This window comes from Pseudophryne corroboree, chromosome 4 (genome assembly GCF_028390025.1).
Source record: "Pseudophryne corroboree isolate aPseCor3 chromosome 4, aPseCor3.hap2, whole genome shotgun sequence".
In the NCBI taxonomy this organism is placed as follows: domain Eukaryota; kingdom Metazoa; phylum Chordata; class Amphibia; order Anura; family Myobatrachidae; genus Pseudophryne; species Pseudophryne corroboree.
The window spans coordinates 18,449,180-18,468,334 of NC_086447.1; the positions used below are offsets into that span (position 1 = coordinate 18,449,180).

General features: G+C 36.8%; 9 non-coding genes across 9 annotated transcripts; 7 read left to right on the top strand and 2 right to left on the bottom strand.

The window, feature by feature from the left end:
• The first annotated feature begins 1,321 nt into the window (after nt 1-1,321).
• Nucleotides 1,322-1,395, top strand: TRNAN-GUU (transfer RNA asparagine (anticodon GUU)). The gene has a single exon. It is a non-coding gene; the product is annotated as a tRNA-Asn (tRNA).
• A 2,260-nt stretch (nt 1,396-3,655) lies between these two features.
• Nucleotides 3,656-3,729, top strand: TRNAN-GUU (transfer RNA asparagine (anticodon GUU)). Its single transcript has one exon. It is a non-coding gene; the product is annotated as a tRNA-Asn (tRNA).
• A 1,087-nt stretch (nt 3,730-4,816) lies between these two features.
• Nucleotides 4,817-4,890, top strand: TRNAN-GUU (transfer RNA asparagine (anticodon GUU)). The gene has a single exon. It is a non-coding gene; the product is annotated as a tRNA-Asn (tRNA).
• Nucleotides 4,891-5,978: 1,088 nt separating this feature from the next.
• On the top strand, nt 5,979-6,052 carry TRNAN-GUU (transfer RNA asparagine (anticodon GUU)). The gene has a single exon. It is a non-coding gene; the product is annotated as a tRNA-Asn (tRNA).
• Nucleotides 6,053-9,373: 3,321 nt separating this feature from the next.
• On the bottom strand, nt 9,374-9,445 carry TRNAM-CAU (transfer RNA methionine (anticodon CAU)). The gene has a single exon. It is a non-coding gene; the product is annotated as a tRNA-Met (tRNA).
• Nucleotides 9,446-10,539: 1,094 nt separating this feature from the next.
• Nucleotides 10,540-10,611, bottom strand: TRNAM-CAU (transfer RNA methionine (anticodon CAU)). The gene has a single exon. It is a non-coding gene; the product is annotated as a tRNA-Met (tRNA).
• A 3,673-nt stretch (nt 10,612-14,284) lies between these two features.
• Nucleotides 14,285-14,358, top strand: TRNAN-GUU (transfer RNA asparagine (anticodon GUU)). The gene has a single exon. It is a non-coding gene; the product is annotated as a tRNA-Asn (tRNA).
• A 2,260-nt stretch (nt 14,359-16,618) lies between these two features.
• Nucleotides 16,619-16,692, top strand: TRNAN-GUU (transfer RNA asparagine (anticodon GUU)). Its single transcript has one exon. It is a non-coding gene; the product is annotated as a tRNA-Asn (tRNA).
• A 2,259-nt stretch (nt 16,693-18,951) lies between these two features.
• TRNAN-GUU (transfer RNA asparagine (anticodon GUU)) lies at nt 18,952-19,025 on the top strand. Its single transcript has one exon. It is a non-coding gene; the product is annotated as a tRNA-Asn (tRNA).
• Nucleotides 19,026-19,155: the final 130 nt, after the last annotated feature.

Consider the following 19,155-nt stretch of genomic DNA (forward strand, 5'->3'; position numbering starts at 1 on the left):
GTACTCACTCATCATGTGAAAGTACCAATGTGTTTCTTCGTTGGTCAATGGAAGAAAAATCTAGCAAAACTCTCCAGATTATTGCCTTTTTAACCTTTTTCTAGGAAACTTTCTAGATGAATGCTTTTTAGCCTTTGTCAGTACATGCTTTTGCAAGCTGTCTCTGTGGCGCAGTCGGTAAGCGCATTCGGCTGTTAACCTAAAGGCTGGTGGTTCAATCCCACCCAGGGATGTTATTGACCGTGTGATCAAATTGTGGTGATCTTTAAGTAGACAAGTCAAAATTTCAAACCACCTCTTATAGTGTAGGGTACCTGGCCTTCTCTGATGCAGTCAGATTTGATTAAGTCATTTTATAAGAAACAGGAAGCACAATTTAGCATGGGGTTGCAGAGAAAAAAAAATTATGCAGGCAGAGAAATCCAATTGAGTGATTAATCAGCTCTCCATTTTATGGCTTTATTTTTATGCTAACACATTTGCTCTTTGAAAAGTGTCCACAAAGCCAAGTCTCTGATTAACACCTTTGTAGGAATGTTTTTTCACCTATTACTGATTAAAACTTGCTTCATTGGAAAGGCAGCAAGATGCATCCTCATTACAATGTCCACTGAAATAATACAGGTTGACACCAGGAAACATAAACCTCACTGCATCCTTGCTGCTTTCTCAAGTGGGAATCTGTTTAATGTGAAAACCAGGTGATATCTAATCAGCACACAGGTAAGAAGTTAAGAAAATCTTTCTTTAAGGGTGAAGATGTTTCTCACAAAATCGTTGCCCCAATGCATCATTGAAATTCAAGCTGGAAAGATGATTTTGAAATATCAATTGTACATTTTGCATTGCTCTTCTGGTGACAATGAAGCTTGTTTTTGTCAATTACCATTTCAGTAATAGGGTAAAGAAAATTAAGTGGATGTCTGAAAGAAAACAATGCTGTCAATATACTATTAAAACAAATTAAAATGTTAAAAGTTATTGTACTTTAAGTAAAAATAAAAGAGTCAAAATATCAATCCCAGTTTTGGAAGAATTTAATTAACAAAAAAATAAGTGCACATAGCAGAGGATGGTTTCGATCCATCGACCTCTGGGTTATGGGTCCAGCATGCTTCCGCTGCGCCACTCTGCTGCTCATGTAAGTGTAAGAGATCCTGAAGTACTCACTCATCATGTGAAAGTACCAATGTGTTTCTTCGTTGGTCAATGGAAGAAAAATCTTGCAAAACTCTCCAGATTATTGCCTTTTTAACCTTTTTCTAGGAAACTTTCTAGATGAATGCTTTTTAGCCTTTGTCAGTACATGCTTTTGCAAGCTGTCTCTGTGGTGCAATTGGTTAGCACGTTCGGCTGTTAACCGAAAGGTTGGTGGTTCAATCCCACCCAGGGACGTAATTAACCTTGTGATCAAATTTTGGTGATCTTTAAGTAGACAAGTCAAAATTTCAAACCACCTCTTATAGTGTAGGGTACCTGGCCTTCTCTGATGCAATCAGAGTCAGATTTGATTAAGTCATTTTATAAAAAACAGGAAGCACAATTTAGCATGGGGTTGCAGAGAAAAAAAATTATGCAGGCAGAGAAATCCAATTGAGTGATTAATCAGCTCTCCATTTTATGGCTTTATTTTTATGTTAATACATTTGCTCTCTGAAAAGTGTCCACAAAGCCAAGTCTCTGATTAACACCTTTGTAGGAATGGTTTTTCACCTATTACTGATTAAAACTTGCTTCATTGGAAAGGCAGCAAGATGCATCCTCATTACAATATCCACTGAAATAATACAGGTTGACACCAGGAAACATAAACCTCCCTGCATCTTTGCTGCTTTCTCAAGTGGGAATCTGTTTAATGTGAAAACCAGGTGATATCTAATCAGCACACAGGTAAGAAGTTAAGAAAATCTTTCTTTAAGGGTGAAGATGTTTCTCACAAAATCTTTGCCCCAATGCATCATTGAAATTCAAGCTGGAAAGATGATTTTGAAATATCAATTGTACATTTTGCATTGCTCTTCTGGTGACAATGTAGCTTGTTTTTGTCAATTACCATTTCAGTAATAGGGTAAAGAAAATTAAGTGGATTTCTGAAAGAAAACAATGCTGTCAATATACTATTAAAACAAATTAAAATGTTAAAAGTTATTGTACTTTAAGTAAAAATAAAAGAGTCAAAATATCAATCCCAGTTTTGGAAGAATTTAATTAACAAAAAAATAAGTGCACATAGCAGAGGATGGTTTCAATCCATCGACCTCTGGGTTATGTGCCCAGCACGCTTCCGCTGCGCCACTCTGCTGCTCATGTTAGTGTCAGAGATCCTGAAGTACTCACTCATCATGTGAAAGTACCAATGTGTTTCTTCGTTGGTCAATGGAAGAAAAATCTTGCAAAACTCTCCAGATTATTGCCTTTTTAACCTTTTTCTAGGAAACTCTCTAGATGAATGCTTTTTAGCCTTTGTCAGTACATGCTTTTGCAAGCTGTCTCTGTGGCGCAATCGGTAAGTGCATTCAGCTGTTAACCTAAAAGTTGGTGGTTCAATCCCACCCAGGGATGTTATTGACCGTGTGATCAAATTTTGGTGATCTTTAAGTAGACAAGTCAAAATTTCAAACCACCTCTTATAGTGTAGGGTACCTGGCCTTCTCTGATGCAATCAGAGTCAGATTTGATTAAGTCATTTTATAAAAAACAGGAAGCACAATTTAGCATGGGGTTGCAGAGAAAAAAAATTATGCAGGCAGAGAAATCCAATTGAGTGATTAATCAGCTCTCCATTTTATGGCTTTATTTTTATGCTAACACATTTGCTCTTTGAAAAGTGTCCACAAAGCCAAGTCTCTGATTAACACCTTTGTAGGAATGGTTTTTCACCTATTACTGATTAAAACTTGCTTCATTGGAAAGGCAGCAAGATGCATCCTCATTACAATGTCCACTGAAATAATACAGGTTGACACCAGGAAACATAAACCTCACTGCATCCTTGCTGCTTTCTCAAGTGGGAATCTGTTTAATGTGAAAACCAGGTGATATCTAATCAGCACACAGGTAAGAAGTTAAGAAAATCTTTCTTTAAGGGTGAAGATGTTTCTCACAAAATCGTTGCCCCAATGCATCATTGAAATTCAAGCTGGAAAGATGATTTTGAAATATCAATTGTACATTTTGCATTGCTCTTCTGGTGACAATGTAGCTTGTTTTTGTCAATTACCATTTCAGTAATAGGGTAAAGAAAATTAAGTGGATTTCTGAAAGAAAACAATGCTGTCAATATACTATTAAAACAAATTAAAATGTTAAAAGTTATTGTACTTTAAGTAAAAATAAAAGAGTCAAAATATCAATTCCAGTTTTGGAAGAATTTAATTAACAAAAAAATAAGTGCACATAGCAGAGGATGGTTTCAATCCACCGACCTCTGGGTTATGGGCCCAGCACGCTTCTGCTGCCCCACTCTGCTGCTCATGTAAGTGTCAGAGATCCTGAAGTACTCACTCATTATGTGAAAGTACCAATGTGTTTCTTCTTTGGTCAATGGAAGAAAAATCTTGCAAAACTCTCCAGATTATTGCCTTTTTAACCTTTTTCTAGGAAACTTTCTAGATGAATGCTTTTTAGCCTTTGTCAGTACATGCTTTTGCAAGCTGTCTCTGTGGCGCAATCGGTTAGCGCATTCGGCTGTTAACCGAAAGGTTGGTGGTTCAATCGCACCCAGGGACGTAATTGACCTTGTGATCAAATTTTTGTGATCTTTAAGTAGACAAGTCAAAATTTCAAACCACCTCTTATAGTGTAGGGTACCTGGCCTTCTCTGATGCAGTCATATTTGATTAAGTCATTTTATAAAAAACAGGAAGCACAATTTAGCATGGGGTTGCAGAGAAAAAAAATTATGCAGGCAGAGAAATCCAATTGAGTGATTAATCAGCTCTCCATTTTATGGCTTTATTCTTATGCTAACACATTTGCTCTCTGAAAAGTGTCCACAAAGCCAAGTCTCTGATTAACACCTTTGTAGGAATGGTTTTTCACCTATTACTGATTAAAACTTGCTTCATTGGAAAGGCAGCAAGATGCATCCTCATTACAATGTCCACTGAAATAATACAGGTTGACACCAGGAAACATAAACCTCACTGCATCCTTGCTGCTTTCTCAAGTGGGAATCTGTTTAATGTGAAAACCAGGTGATATCTAATCAGCACACAGGTAAGAAGTTAAGAAAATCTTTCTTTAAGGGTGAAGATGTTTCTCACAAAATCGTTGCCCCAATGCATCATTGAAATTCAAGATGGAAAGATGATTTTGAAATATCAATTGTACATTTTGCATTGCTCTTCTGGTGACAATGTAGCTTGTTTTTGTCAATTACCATTTCAGTAATAGGGTAAAGAAAATTAAGTGGATTTCTGAAAGAAAACAATGCTGTCAATATACTATTAAAACAAATTAAAATGTTAAAAGTTATTGTACTTTAAGTAAAAATAAAAGAGTCAAAATATCAATTCCAGTTTTGGAAGAATTTAATTAACAAAAAAATAAGTGCACATAGCAGAGGATGGTTTCAATCCACCGACCTCTGGGTTATGGGCCCAGCACGCGTCTGCTGCCCCACTCTGCTGCTCATGTAAGTGTCAGAGATCCTGAAGTACTCACTCATTATGTGAAAGTACCAATGTGTTTCGTCTTTGGTCAATGGAAGAAAAATCTTGCAAAACTCTCCAGATTATTGCCTTTTTAACCTTTTTCGAGGAAACTTTCTAGATGAATGCTTTTTAGCCTTTGTCAGTACATGCTTTTGCAAGCTGTCTCTGTGGCGCAATCGGTTAGCGCATTCGGCTGTTAACCGAAAGGTTGGTGGTTCAATCGCACCCAGGGACGTAATTGACCTTGTGATCAAATTTTGGTGATCTTTAAGTAGACAAGTCAAAATTTCAAACCACCTCTTATAGTGTAGGGTACCTGGCCTTCTCTGATGCAGTCAGATTTGATTAAGTCATTTTATAAAAAACAGGAAGCACAATTTAGCATGGGGTTGCAGAGAAAAAAAATTATGCAGGCAGAGAAATCCAATTGAGTGATTAATCAGCTCTCCATTTTATGGCTTTATTTTTATGCTAACACATTTGCTCTCTGAAAAGTGTCCACAAAGCCAAGTCTCTGATTAACACCTTTGTAGGAATGGTTTTTCACCTATTACTGATTAAAACTTGCTTCATTGGAAAGGCAGCAAGATGCATCCTCATTACAATGTCCACTGAAATAATACAGGTTGACACCAGGAAACATAAACCTCACTGCATCCTTGCTGCTTTCTCAAGTGGGAATTTGTTTAATGTGAAAACCAGGTGATATCTAATCAGCACACAGGTAAGAAGTTAAGAAAATCTTTCTTTAAGGGTGAAGATTGTTTCTCACAAAATCGTTGCCCCAATGCATCATTGAAATTCAAGATGGAAAGATGATTTTGAAATATCAATTGTACATTTTGCATTGCTCTTCTGGTGACAATGTAGCTTGTTTTTGTCAATTACCATTTCAGTAATAGGGTAAAGAAAATTAAGTGGATTTCTGAAAGAAAACAATGCTGTCAATATACTATTAAAACAAATTAAAATGTTAAAAGTTATTGTACTTTAAGTAAAAATAAAAGAGTCAAAATATCAATTCCAGTTTTAGAAGAATTTAATTAACAAAAAAATAAGTGCACATAGCAGAGGATGGTTTCAATCCACCGACCTCTGGGTTATGGGCCCAGCACGCTTCTGCTGCGCCACTCTGCTGCTCATGTAAGTGTCAGAGATCCTGAAGTACTCACTCATCATGTGAAAGTACCAATGTGTTTCTTCGTTGGTCAATGGAAGAAAAATCTTTCAAAACTCTCCAGATTATTGCCTTTTTAACCTTTTTCTAGGAAACTTTCTAGATGAATGCTTTTTAGCCTTTGTCAGTACATGCTTTTGCAAGCTGTCTCTGTGGCGCAATCGGTTAGCGCATTCGGCTGTTAACCGAAAGGTTGGTGGTTCAATCCCACCCAGGGACGTAATTGACCTTGTGATCAAATTTTGGTGATCTTTAAGTAGACAAGTCAAAATTTCAAACCACCTCCTATAGTGTAGGGTACCTGGCCTTCTCTGATGCAATCAGAGTCAGATTTGATTCAGTCATTTTATAAAAAACAGGAAGCACAATTTAGCATGGGGTTGCAGAGAAAAAAAATTATGCAGGCAGAGAAATCCAATTGAGTGATTAATCAGCTCTCCATTTTATGGCTTTATTTTTATGCTAACACATTTGCTCTCTGAAAAGTGTCCACAAAGCCAAGTCTCTGATTAACACCTTTGTAGGAATGGTTTTTCACCTATTACTGATTAAAACTTGCTTCATTGGAAAGGCAGCAAGATGCATCCTCATTACAATGTCCACTGAAATAATACAGGTTGACACCAGGAAACATAAACCTCACTGCATCCTTGCTGCTTTCTCAAGTGGGAATCTGTTTAATGTGAAAACCAGGTGATATCTAATCAGCACACAGGTAAGAAGTTAAGAAAATCTTTCTTTAAGGGTGAAGATGTTTCTCACAAAATCGTTGCCCCAATGCATCATTGAAATTCAAGCTGGAAAGATGATTTTGAAATATCAATTGTACATTTTGCATTGCTCTTCTGGTGACAATTGAGCTTGTTTTTGTCAATTACCATTTCAGTAATAGGGTAAAGAAAATTAAGTGGATTTCTGAAAGAAAACAATGCTGTCAATATACTATTAAAACACATGAAAATGTTAAAAGTTATTGTACTTTAAGTTAAAATAAAAGAGTCAAAATATCAATCCCAGTTTTGGAAGAATTTAATTAACAAAAAAATAAGTGCACATAACAGAGGATGGTTTCGATCCATCGACCGCTGGGTTAAGGGCCCAGCACGCTTCCGCTGCGCCACTCTGCTGCTCATGTAAGCGTAAGAGATCCTGAAGTATCTCACTCATCATGTGAAAGTACCAATGTGTTTCTTCGTTGGTCAATGGAAGAAAAATCTTGCAAAACTCTCCAGATTATTGCCTTTTTAACCTTTTTCTAGGAAACTTTCTAGATGAATGCTTTTTAGCCTTTGTCAGTACATGCTTTTGCAAGCTGTCTCTGTGGCGCAATCGGTAAGTGCATTCAGCTGTTAACCTAAAGGTTGGTGGTTCAATCCCAACCAGGGATGTTATTGACCGTGTGATCAAATTTTGGTGATCTTTAAGTAGACAAGTCAAAATTTCAAACCACCTCTTATAGTGTAGGGTATCTGGCCTTTTCTAGTGATGAGCGAGGTTCGGTTTTACTCGGTTCTCAAAACGGCATCTTATTGGCTATCCAAAACACGTGACATCCCTGAGCCAATAAGATGCCGTTTTGAGAACCAAGTAAAACCGAGTTAAACCGAGTAAAACCGAATCCGCTCATCACTAGCCTTTTCTGATGCAATCAGAGTCAGATTTGATTAAGTCATTTTATAAAAAACAGGAAGCACAATTTAGCATGGGGTTGCAGAGAAAAAAAATTATGCAGGCAGAGAAATCCAATTGAGTGATTAATCAGCTCTCCATTTTATGGCTTTATTTTTATGCTAACACATTTGCTCTCTGAAAAGTGTCCACAAAGCCAAGTCTCTGATTAACACCTTTGTAGGAATGGTTTTTCACCTATTACTGATTAAAACTTGCTTCATTGGAAAGGCAGCAAGATGCATCCTCATTACAATGTCCACTGAAATAATACAGGTTGACACCAGGAAACATAAACCTCACTGCATCCTTGCTGCTTTCTCAAGTGGGAATCTGTTTAATGTGAAAACCAGGTGATATCTAATCAGCACACAGGTAAGAAGTTAAGAAAATCTTTCTTTAAGGGTGAAGATGTTTCTCACAAAATCGTTGCCCCAATGCATCATTGAAATTCAAGATGGAAAGATGATTTTGAAATATCAATTGTACATTTTGCATTGCTCTTCTGGTGACAATGTAGCTTGTTTTTGTCAATTACCATTTCAGTAATAGGGTAAAGAAAATTAAGTGGATTTCTGAAAGAAAACAATGCTGTCAATATACTATTAAAACAAATTAAAATGTTAAAAGTTATTGTACTTTAAGTAAAAATAAAAGAGTCAAAATATCAATTCCAGTTTTGGAAGAATTTAATTAACAAAAAAATAAGTGCACATAGCAGAGGATGGTTTCAATCCACCGACCTCTGGGTTATGGGCCCAGCACGCTTCTGCTGCACCACTCTGCTGCTCATGTAAGTGTCAGAGATCCTGAAGTACTCACTCATGTGAAAGTACCAATGTGTTTCTTCTTTGGTCAATGGAAGAAAAATCTTGCAAAACTCTCCAGATTATTGCCTTTTTAACCTTTTTCTAGGAAACTTTCTAGATGAATGCTTTTTAGCCTTTGTCAGTACATGCTTTTGCAAGCTGTCTCTGTGGCGCAATCGGTTAGCGCATTCGGCTGTTAACCGAAAGGTTGGTGGTTCAATCTCACCCGGGGACGTAATTGACCTTGTGATCAAATTTTGGTGATCTTTAAGTAGACAAGTTAAAATTTCAAACCACCTCTTATAGTGTAGGGTACCTGGCCTTCTCTGATGCAGTCAGATTTGATTAAGTCATTTTATAAAAAGCAGGAAGCACAATTAAGCATGGGGTTGCAGAGAAAAAAAATTATGCAGGCAGAGAAATCCAATTAAGTGATTAATCAGCTCTCCATTTTATGGCTTTATTTTTATGCTAACACATTTGCTCTCTGAAAAGTGTCCACAAAGCCAAGTCTCTGATTAACACCTTTGTAGGAATGGTTTTTCACCTATTACTGATTAAAACTTGCTTCATTGGAAAGGCAGCAAGATGCATCCTTATTACAATGTCCACTGAAATAATACAGGTTGACACCAGGAAACATAAACCTCACTGCATCCTTGCTGCTTTCTCAAGTGGGAATCTGTTTAATGTGAAAACCAGGTGATATCTAATCAGCACACAGGTAAGAAGTTAAGAAAATCTTTCTTTAAGGGTGAAGATGTTTCTCACAAAATCGTTGCCCCAATGCATCATTGAAATTCAAGATGGAAAGATGATTTTGAAATATCAATTGTACATTTTGCATTGCTCTTCTGGTGACAATGTAGCTTGTTTTTGTCAATTACCATTTCAGTAATAGGGTAAAGAAAATAAAGTGGATTTCTGAAAGAAAACAATGCTGTCAATATACTATTAAAACAAATTAAAATGTTAAAAGTTATTGTACTTTAAGTAAAAATAAAAGAGTCAAAATATCAATTCCAGTTTTGGAAGAATTTAATTAACAAAAAAATAAGTGCACATAGCAGAGGATGGTTTCGATCCACCGACCTCTGGGTTATGGGCCCAGCACGCTTCCGCTGCGCCACTCTGCTGCTCATGTAAGTGTCAGAGATCCTGAAGTACTCACTCATCATGTGAAAGTACCAATGTGTTTCTTCGTTGGTCAATGGAAGAAATATCTTGCAAAACTCTCCAGATTATTGCCTTTTTAACCTTTTTCTAGGAAACTTTCTAGATGAATGCTTTTTAGCCTTTGTCAGTACATGCTTTTGCAAGCTTTCTCTGTGGCGCAATCGGTTAGCGCATTCGGCTGTTAACCGAAAGGTTGGTGGTTCAATCCCTCCCGGGGACGTAATTGACCTTGTGATTAAATTTTGGTGATCTTTAAGTAGACAAGTCAAAATTTCAAACCACCTCTTATAGTGTAGGGTACCTGGCCTTCTCTGATGCAATCAGAGTCAGATTTGATTAAGTCATTTTATAAAAACAGGAAGCACAATTTAGCATGGGGTTGCAGAGAAAAAAAATGATGCAGGCAGAGAAATCCAATTGAGTGATTAATCAGCTCTCCATTTTATGGCTTTATTTTTATGCTAACACATTTGCTCTCTGAAAAGTGTCCACAAAGCCAAGTCTCTGATTAACACCTTTGTAGGAATGGTTTTTCACCTATTACTGATTAAAACTTGCTTCATTGGAAAGGCAGCAAGATGCATCCTCATTACAATGTCCACTGAAATAATACAGGTTGACACCAGGAAACATAAACCTCACTGCATCCTTGCTGCTTTCTCAAGTGGGAATCTGTTTAATGTGAAAACCAGGTGATATCTAATCAGCACACAGGTAAGAAGTTAAGAAAATCTTTCTTTAAGGGTGAAGATGTTTCTCACAAAATCGTTGCCCCAATACATCATTGAAATTCAAGATGGAAAGATGATTTTGAAATATCAATTGTACATTTTGCATTGCTCTTCTGGTGACAATGTAGCTTGTTTTTGTCAATTACCATTTCAGTAATAGGGTAAAGAAAATTAAGTGGATTTCTGAAAGAAAACAATGCTGTCAATATACTATTAAAACAAATTAAAATGTTAAAAGTTATTGTACTTTAAGTAAAAATAAAAGAGTCAAAATATCAATTCCAGTTTTGGAAGAATTTAATTAACAAAAAAATAAGTGCACATAGCAGAGGATGGTTTCGATCCACCGACCTCTGGGTTATGGGCCCAGCACGCTTCCGCTGCGCCACTCTGCTGCTTATGTAAGTGTCAGAGATCCTGAAGTACTCACTCATCATGTGAAAGTACCAATGTGTTTCTTCGTTGGTCAATGGAAGAAAAATCTTGCAAAACTCTCCAGATTATTGCCTTTTTAACCTTTTTCTAGGAAACTTTCTAGATGAATGCTTTTTAGCCTTTGTCAGTACATGCTTTTGCAAGCTTTCTCTGTGGCGCAATCGGTTAGCGCATTCGGCTGTTAACCGAAAGGTTGGTGGTTCAATCCCACCTGGGAACGTAATTGACCTTGTGATCAAATTTTGGTGATCTTTAAGTAGACAAGTCAAAATTTCAATCCACCTCTTATAGTGTAGGGTACCTGGCCTTCTCTGATGCAGTCAGATTTGATTAAGTCATTTTGTAAAAAACAGGAAGCACAATTTAGCATGGGGTTGCAGAGAAAAAAAATTACGCAGGTAGAGAAATCCAATTGAGTGATTAATCAGCTCTCCATTTTATGGCTTTATTTTTATGCTAACACATTTGCTCTCTGAAAAGTGTCCACAAAGCCAAGTCTCTGATTAACACCTTTGTAGGAATGGTTTTTCACCTATTACTGATTAAAACTTGCTTCATTGGAAAGGCAGCAAGATGCATCCTCATTACAATGTCCACTGAAATAATACAGGTTGACACCAGGAAACATAAACCTCACTGCATCCTTGCTGCTTTCTCAAGTGGGAATCTGTTTAATGTGAAAACCAGGTGATATCTAATCAGCACACAGGTAAGAAGTTAAGAAAATCTTTCTTTAAGGGTGAAGATGTTTCTCACAAAATCGTTGCCCCAATGCATCATTGAAATTCAAGCTGGAAAGATGATTTTGAAATATCAATTGTACATTTTGCATTGCTCTTCTGGTGACAATGTAGCTTGTTTTTGTCAATTACCATTTCAGTAATAGGGTAAAGAAAATTAAGTGGATTTCTGAAAGAAAACAATGCTGTCAATATACTATTAAAACAAATTAAAATGTTAAAAATTATTGTAGTTTAAGTAAAAATAAAAGAGTCAAAATATCAATCCCAGTTTTGGAAGAATTTAATTAACAAAAAAGTAAGTGCACATAGCAGAGGATGGTTTCGATCCATCGACCTCTGGGTTTGGGCCCAGCACACTTCCGTAACGCCACTCTGCTGCTCATGTAAGCGTAAGAGATCCTGAAGTACTCACTCATCATGTGGAAGTACCAATGTGTTTCTTCGTTGGTCAATGGAAGAAAAATCTTGCAAAACTCCAGATTATTGCCTTTTTAACCTTGTTCTAGGAAACTTTCTAGATGAATGCTTTTTAGCCTTTGTCAGTACATGCTTTTGCAAGCTGTCTCTGTGGCGCAATCAGTTAGCGTGTTTGGCTGTTAACCGAAAGGTTGGTGATTCAAACCCACCCAGGGACGTAATTGACCGTGTGATCAAATTTTGGTGATCTTTAAGTAGACAAGTCAAAATTTCAAACCAGCTCTTATAGTGTAGGGTATCTGGCCTTCTCTAATGCAATCAGGGTCAGATTTGATTAAGTCATTTTATAAAAAACAGGAAGCACAATTTAGCATGGGGTTGCAGAGAAAAAAAATTATGCAGGCAGAGAAATCCAATTGAGTGATTAATCAGCTCTCCATTTTATGGCTTTATTTTTATGCTAACACATTTGCTCTCTGAAAAGTGTCCACAAAGCCAAGTCTCTGATTAATACCTTTGTAGGAATGGTTTTTCACCTATTACTGATTAAAACTTGCTTCATTGGAAAGGCAGCAAGATGCATCCTCATTTCAATGTCCACTGAAATAATACAGGTTGACACCAGGAAACATAAACCTCACTGCATCCTTGCTGCTTTCTCAAGTGGGAATCTGTTTAATGTGAAAACCAGGTGATATCTAATCAGCACACAGGTAAGAAGTTAAGAAAATCTTTCTTTAAGGGTGAAGATGTTTCTCACAAAATCGTTGCCCCAATGCATCATTGAAATTCAAGCTGGAAAGATGATTTTGAAATATCAATTGTACATTTTGCATTGCTCTTCTGGTGACAATGTAGCTTGTTTTTGTCAATTACCATTTCAGTAATAGGGTAAAGAAAATTAAGTGGATTTCTGAAAGAAAACAATGCTGTCAATATACTATTAAAACAAATTAAAATGTTAAAAGTTATTGTACTTTAAGTAAAAATAAAAGAGTCAAAATATCAATCCCAGTTTTGGAAGAATTTAATTAACAAAAAAACAAATGCACATAGCAGAGGATGGTTTCGATCCATCGACCTTTAGGTTATGGGCCCAGCACGCTTCCGCTGCGCCACTCTGCTGCTCATGTTAGTGTCAGAGATCCTGAAGTACTCACTCATCATGTGAAAGTACCAATGTGTTTCTTCGTTGGTCAATGGAAGAAAAATCTAGCAAAACTCTCCAGATTATTGCCTTTTTAACCTTTTTCTAGGAAACTTTCTAGATGAATGCTTTTTAGCCTTTGTCAGTACATGCTTTTGCAAGCTGTCTCTGTGGCGCAGTCGGTAAGCGCATTCGGCTGTTAACCTAAAGGCTGGTGGTTCAATCCCACCCAGGGATGTTATTGACCGTGTGATCAAATTGTGGTGATCTTTAAGTAGACAAGTCAAAATTTCAAACCACCTCTTATAGTGTAGGGTACCTGGCCTTCTCTGATGCAGTCAGATTTGATTAAGTCATTTTATAAGAAACAGGAAGCACAATTTAGCATGGGGTTGCAGAGAAAAAAAAATTATGCAGGCAGAGAAATCCAATTGAGTGATTAATCAGCTCTCCATTTTATGGCTTTATTTTTATGCTAACACATTTGCTCTTTGAAAAGTGTCCACAAAGCCAAGTCTCTGATTAACACCTTTGTAGGAATGTTTTTTCACCTATTACTGATTAAAACTTGCTTCATTGGAAAGGCAGCAAGATGCATCCTCATTACAATGTCCACTGAAATAATACAGGTTGACACCAGGAAACATAAACCTCACTGCATCCTTGCTGCTTTCTCAAGTGGGAATCTGTTTAATGTGAAAACCAGGTGATATCTAATCAGCACACAGGTAAGAAGTTAAGAAAATCTTTCTTTAAGGGTGAAGATGTTTCTCACAAAATCGTTGCCCCAATGCATCATTGAAATTCAAGCTGGAAAGATGATTTTGAAATATCAATTGTACATTTTGCATTGCTCTTCTGGTGACAATGAAGCTTGTTTTTGTCAATTACCATTTCAGTAATAGGGTAAAGAAAATTAAGTGGATGTCTGAAAGAAAACAATGCTGTCAATATACTATTAAAACAAATTAAAATGTTAAAAGTTATTGTACTTTAAGTAAAAATAAAAGAGTCAAAATATCAATCCCAGTTTTGGAAGAATTTAATTAACAAAAAAATAAGTGCACATAGCAGAGGATGGTTTCGATCCATCGACCTCTGGGTTATGGGTCCAGCATGCTTCCGCTGCGCCACTCTGCTGCTCATGTAAGTGTAAGAGATCCTGAAGTACTCACTCATCATGTGAAAGTACCAATGTGTTTCTTCGTTGGTCAATGGAAGAAAAATCTTGCAAAACTCTCCAGATTATTGCCTTTTTAACCTTTTTCTAGGAAACTTTCTAGATGAATGCTTTTTAGCCTTTGTCAGTACATGCTTTTGCAAGCTGTCTCTGTGGTGCAATTGGTTAGCACGTTCGGCTGTTAACCGAAAGGTTGGTGGTTCAATCCCACCCAGGGACGTAATTAACCTTGTGATCAAATTTTGGTGATCTTTAAGTAGACAAGTCAAAATTTCAAACCACCTCTTATAGTGTAGGGTACCTGGCCTTCTCTGATGCAATCAGAGTCAGATTTGATTAAGTCATTTTATAAAAAACAGGAAGCACAATTTAGCATGGGGTTGCAGAGAAAAAAAATTATGCAGGCAGAGAAATCCAATTGAGTGATTAATCAGCTCTCCATTTTATGGCTTTATTTTTATGTTAATACATTTGCTCTCTGAAAAGTGTCCACAAAGCCAAGTCTCTGATTAACACCTTTGTAGGAATGGTTTTTCACCTATTACTGATTAAAACTTGCTTCATTGGAAAGGCAGCAAGATGCATCCTCATTACAATATCCACTGAAATAATACAGGTTGACACCAGGAAACATAAACCTCCCTGCATCTTTGCTGCTTTCTCAAGTGGGAATCTGTTTAATGTGAAAACCAGGTGATATCTAATCAGCACACAGGTAAGAAGTTAAGAAAATCTTTCTTTAAGGGTGAAGATGTTTCTCACAAAATCTTTGCCCCAATGCATCATTGAAATTCAAGCTGGAAAGATGATTTTGAAATATCAATTGTACATTTTGCATTGCTCTTCTGGTGACAATGTAGCTTGTTTTTGTCAATTACCATTTCAGTAATAGGGTAAAGAAAATTAAGTGGATTTCTGAAAGAAAACAATGCTGTCAATATACTATTAAAACAAATTAAAATGTTAAAAGTTATTGTACTTTAAGTAAAAATAAAAGAGTCAAAATATCAATCCCAGTTTTGGAAGAATTTAATTAACAAAAAAATAAGTGCACATAGCAGAGGATGGTTTCAATCCATCGACCTCTGGGTTATGTGCCCAGCACGCTTCCGCTGCGCCACTCTGCTGCTCATGTTAGTGTCAGAGATCCTGAAGTACTCACTCATCATGTGAAAGTACCAATGTGTTTCTTCGTTGGTCAATGGAAGAAAAATCTTGCAAAACTCTCCAGATTATTGCCTTTTTAACCTTTTTCTAGGAAACTCTCTAGATGAATGCTTTTTAGCCTTTGTCAGTACATGCTTTTGCAAGCTGTCTCTGTGGCGCAATCGGTAAGTGCATTCAGCTGTTAACCTAAAAGTTGGTGGTTCAATCCCACCCAGGGATGTTATTGACCGTGTGATCAAATTTTGGTGATCTTTAAGTAGACAAGTCAAAATTTCAAACCACCTCTTATAGTGTAGGGTACCTGGCCTTCTCTGATGCAATCAGAGTCAGATTTGATTAAGTCATTTTATAAAAAACAGGAAGCACAATTTAGCATGGGGTTGCAGAGAAAAAAAATTATGCAGGCAGAGAAATCCAATTGAGTGATTAATCAGCTCTCCATTTTATGGCTTTATTTTTATGCTAACACATTTGCTCTTTGAAAAGTGTCCACAAAGCCAAGTCTCTGATTAACACCTTTGTAGGAATGGTTTTTCACCTATTACTGATTAAAACTTGCTTCATTGGAAAGGCAGCAAGATGCATCCTCATTACAATGTCCACTGAAATAATACAGGTTGACACCAGGAAACATAAACCTCACTGCATCCTTGCTGCTTTCTCAAGTGGGAATCTGTTTAATGTGAAAACCAGGTGATATCTAATCAGCACACAGGTAAGAAGTTAAGAAAATCTTTCTTTAAGGGTGAAGATGTTTCTCACAAAATCGTTGCCCCAATGCATCATTGAAATTCAAGCTGGAAAGATGATTTTGAAATATCAATTGTACATTTTGCATTGCTCTTCTGGTGACAATGTAGCTTGTTTTTGTCAATTACCATTTCAGTAATAGGGTAAAGAAAATTAAGTGGATTTCTGAAAGAAAACAATGCTGTCAATATACTATTAAAACAAATTAAAATGTTAAAAGTTATTGTACTTTAAGTAAAAATAAAAGAGTCAAAATATCAATTCCAGTTTTGGAAGAATTTAATTAACAAAAAAATAAGTGCACATAGCAGAGGATGGTTTCGATCCACCGACTTCTCGGTTATGGGCCCAGCACGCTTCCACTGCACCACTCTGCTGCTCATGTAAGTGTCAGAGATCCTGAAGTACTCACTCATCATGTGAAAGTACCAATGTGTTTCTTCGTTGGTCAATGGAAGAAAAATCTTGCAAAACTCTCCAGATTATTGCCTTTTTAACCTTTTTCTAGGAAACTTTCTAGATGAATGCTTTTTAGCCTTTGTCAGCACATGCTTTTGCAATCTGTCTCTGTGGCGCAATTGGTTAGCGCATTCGGCTGTTAACCGAAAGGTTGGTGGTTCAATCCCACCCAGGGACGTAATTGACCTTGTGATCAAATTTTGGTGATCTTTAAGTAGACAAGTCAAAATTTCAAACCACCTCTTATAGTGTAGGGTACCTGGCCTTCTCTGATGCAATCAGAGTCAGATTTGATTAAGTCATTTTATAAAAAACAGGAAGCACAATTTAGCATGGGGTTGCAGAGAAAAAAAATGATGCAGGCAGAGAAATCCAATTGAGTGATTAATCAGCTCTCCATTTTATGGCTTTATTTTTATGCTAACACATTTGCTCTCTGAAAAGTGTCCACAAAGCCAAGTCTCTGATTAACACCTTTGTAGGAATGGTTTTTCACCTATTACTGATTAAAACTTGCTTCATTGGAAAGGCAGCAAGATGCATCCTCATTACAATGTCCACTGAAATAATACAGGTTGACACCAGGAAACATAAACCTCACTGCATCCTTGCTGCTTTCTCAAGTGGGAATCTGTTTAATGTGAAAACCAGGTGATATCTAATCAGCACACAGGTTAGAAGTTAAGATAATCTTTCTTTAAGGGTGAAGATGTTTCTCACAAAATCGTTGCCCCAATGCATCATTGAAATTCAATATGGAAAGATGATTTTGAAATATCAATTGTACATTTTGCATTGCTCTTCTGGTGACAATGTAGCTTGTTTATGTCAATTACCATTTCAGTAATAGGGTAAAGAAAATTAAGTGGATTTCTGAAAGAAAACAATGCTGTCAATATACTATTAAAACAAATTAAAATGTTAAAAGTTATTGTACTTTAAGTAAAAATAAAAGAGTCAAAATATCAATTCCAGTTTTGGAAGAATTTAATTAACAAAAAAATAAGTGCACATAGCAGAGGATGGTTTCGATCCACCGACCTCTCGGTTATGGGCCCAGCACGCTTCCACTGCACCACTCTGCTGCTCATGTAAGTGTCAGAGATCCTGAAGTACTCACTCATCATGTGAAAGTACCAATGTGTTTCTTCGTTGGTCAATGGAAGAAAAATCTTGCAAAACTCTCCAGATTATTGCCTTTTTAACCTTTTTCTAGAAAACTTTCTAGATGAATGCTTTTTAGCCTTTGTCAGCACATGCTTTTGCAATCTGTCTCTGTGGCGCAATCGGTTAGCGCATTCGGCTGTTAACCGAAAGGTTGGTGGGTCAATCCCACCCAGGGACGTAATTGACCTTGTGATCAAATTTTGGTGATCTTTAAGTAGACAAGTCAAAATTTCAAACCACCTCTTATAGTGTAGGGTACCTGGCCTTCTCTGATGCAATCAGAGTCAGATTTGATTAAGTCATTTTATAAAAAACAGGAAGCACAATTTAGCATGGAGTTGCAGAGAAAAAAATGATGCAGGCAGAGAAATCCAATTGAGTGATTAATCAGCTCTCCATTTTATGGCTTTATTTTTATGCTAACACATTTGCTCTCTGAAAAGTGTCCACAAAGCCAAGTCTCTGATTAACACCTTTGTAGGAATGGTTTTTCACCTATTACTGATTAAAACTTGCTTCATTGGAAAGGCAGCAAGATGCATCCTCATTACAATGTCCACTGAAATAATACAGGTTGACACCAGGAAACATAAACCTCACTGCATCCTTGCTGCTTTCTCAAGTGGGAATCTGTTTAATGTGAAAACCAGGTGATATCTAATCAGCACACAGGTAAGAAGTTAAGATAATCTTTCTTTAAGGGTGAAGATGTTTCTCACAAAATCGTTGCCCCAATGCATCATTGAAATTCAAGATGGAAAGATGATTTTGAAATATCAATTGTACATTTTGCATTGCTCTTCTGGTGACAATGTAGCTTGTTTTTGTCAATTACCATTTCAGTAATAGGGTAAAGAAAATTAAGTGGATTTCTGAAAGAAAACAATGCTGTCAATATACTATTAAAACAAATTAAAATGTTAAAAGTTATTGTACTTTAAGTAAAAATAAAAGAGTCAAAATATCAATTCCAGTTTTGGAAGAATTTAATTAACAAAAAAATAAGTGGACATAGCAGAGGATGGTTTCGATCCACCGACCTCTGGGTTATGGGCCCAGCACGCTTCCGCTGTGCCACTCTGCTGCTCGCATAAGTGTCAGAGATCCTGAAGTACTCACTCATCATGTGAAAGTACCAATGTGTTTCTTCGTTGGTCAATGGAAGAAAAATCTTGCAAAACTCTCCAGATTATTGCCTTTTTAACCTTTTTCTAGGAAACTTTCTAGATGAATGCTTTTTAGCCTTTGTTAGTACATGCTTTTGCAAGTTGTCTCTGTGGTGCAATCGGTTAGCGCATTCGGCTGTTAACCGAAAGGCTGGTGGTTCAATACCACCCAGGGACGTAATTGACCTTGTGATCAAATTGTGGTGATCTTTAAGTAGACAAGTCAAAATTTCAAACCACCTCTTATAGTGTAGGGTACCTGGCCTTCTCTAATGCAATCAGAGTCAGATTTGATTAAGTCATTTTAT